The sequence below is a fragment of the Maylandia zebra genome, unplaced genomic scaffold (assembly GCF_041146795.1).
Source record: "Maylandia zebra isolate NMK-2024a unplaced genomic scaffold, Mzebra_GT3a scaffold34, whole genome shotgun sequence".
In the NCBI taxonomy this organism is placed as follows: Eukaryota; Metazoa; Chordata; class Actinopteri; order Cichliformes; family Cichlidae; genus Maylandia; species Maylandia zebra.
Window position 1 is genome coordinate 182,801 of NW_027490064.1, and position 2,500 is coordinate 185,300.

Genomic DNA, 2,500 nt, shown 5'->3' on the forward strand with positions numbered 1-2,500 from the left:
TGAGCTTTCCTTCTCCTGCAGTTACCCTCCACCGCATATCCAGCATGGCCCTTGACCTCCAGCAGGCCCCGGGGACGCACATCCTCCCCTGCTCTAATCCCCCACTAGCTTACCTTTCTTGTAGTTACGCTCCAGCGCATATCCAGCATGGACCTTGACCTCCAGCAGGCCCCGGGGACGCACATCCTCCCCTGCTCTAATCCCCACTAGCTTTCCTTCTCCTGCAGTTACCCTCCAGCGCATATCCAGCATGGACCTTGACCTCCAGCATGCCCCGTGGACCCACACTTAAGCCCCCTCCCACTGACAAAGCAAAACACCACTGGCAAAATCCTCGTGCCCCTGGTACTCCAGAATGTAAATTCAAACATGCCCCTGGTACACTGCGCAGAAACACTTTGCCACACACACGCACGCACTGCTTGTGCCTATGGTACGACAACTTTTCTCGTACCTATGGTACGACAACTTTTCTCGTGCCTATGGTACAACAATTTTTCTCGTGCCTATGGTACAACAACTTTTCTCGTGCCTATGGTACAACAACTTTTCGCCGTGCCCCTGGTACACCGCTCAGTAGCACTTTGCCACACACACACTCCTCGTACCTATGGTACGACAACTTTTCTCGTGCCTATGGTACGACAACTTTTCTCGTGCCTATGGTACAACAACTTTTCGCCGTGCCCCTGGTACACCGCTCAGTAGCACTTTGCCACACAAACTCTCCTCGTACCTATGGTACGACAACTTTTCTCGTGCCTATGGTACAACAACTTTTCTCGTGCCTATGGTACAACAACTTTTCGCCGTGCCCCTGGTACACCGCTCAGTAGCACTTTGCCACACACACACTCCTCGTACCTATGGTACGACAACTTTTCTCGTGCCTATGGTACGACAACTTTTCTCGTGCCTATGGTACAACAACTTTTCGCCGTGCCCCTGGTACACCGCTCAGTAGCACTTTGCCACACAAACTCTCCTCGTACCTATGGTACGACAACTTTTCTCGTGCCTATGGTACAACAACTTTCCTCCGTGCCCCTGGTACGACAGCTTTTCTCGTGCCTATGGTACAACAACTTTTCTCGTGCCTATGGTACAACAACTTTTCGCCGTGCCCCTGGTACACCGCTCAGTAGCACTTTGCCACACACACACTCCTCGTACCTATGGTACGACAACTTTTCTCGTGCCTATGGTACGACAACTTTTCTCGTGCCTATGGTACAACAACTTTTCGCCGTGCCCCTGGTACACCGCTCAGTAGCACTTTGCCACACAAACTCTCCTCGTGCCTATGGTACGACAACTTTTCTCGTGCCTATGGTACAACAACTTTCCTCCGTGCCCCTGGTACGACAGCTTTTCTCGTGCCTATGGTACAACAACTTTTCTCGTGCCTATGGTACAACAACTTTTCGCCGTGCCCCTGGTACACCGCTCAGTAGCACTTTGCCACACACACACTCCTCGTACCTATGGTACGACAACTTTTCTCGTGCCTATGGTACGACAACTTTTCTCGTGCCTATGGTACAACAACTTTTCGCCGTGCCCCTGGTACACCGCTCAGTAGCACTTTGCCACACAAACTCTCCTCGTGCCTATGGTACGACAACTTTTCTCGTGCCTATGGTACAACAACTTTCCTCCGTGCCCCTGGTATGACAGCTTTTCTCGTGCCTGTGGTACAACAACTTTTCTCGTGCCTATGGTACAACAACTTTTCGCCGTGCCCCTGGTACACCGCTCAGTAGCACTTTGCCACACACACACACCACTCGTGCCTATGGTACGACAACTTTTCTCGTGCCTATGGTACGACAACTTTTCTCGTGCCTATGGTACAACAACTTTCCTCCGTGCCCCTGGTATGACAGCTTTTCTCGTGCCTATGGTACAACAACTTTTCTCGTGCCTATGGTACAACAACTTTTCGCCGTGCCCCTGGTACACCGCTCAGTAGCACTTTGCCACACACGCACACTCCTCGTACCTATGGTACGACAACTTTTCTCGTGCCTATGGTACGACAACTTTTCTCGTGCCTATGGTACAACAACTTTTCGCCGTGCCCCTGGTACACCGCTCAGTAGCACTTTGCCACACAAACTCTCCTCGTGCCTATGGTACGACAACTTTTCTCGTGCCTATGGTACAACAACTTTCCTCCGTGCCCCTGGTATGACAGCTTTTCTCGTGCCTATGGTACAACAACTTTTCTCGTGCCTATGGTACAACAACTTTTCGCCCTGCCCCTGGTACACCGCTCAGTAGCACTTTGCCACACACACACACACCACTCGTGCCTATGGTACGACAACTTTTCTCGTGCCTATGGTACGACAACTTTTCTCGTGCCTATGGTACAACAACCTTTCCCCGTGCCCCTGGGACACTGCGCAGAAAGTCTTTGCCACACACACACACCACTCGTGCCTATGGTACGACAAAAGGCCCCGGGGACCTACATCGCACCTTGCTCTTGCCTCCC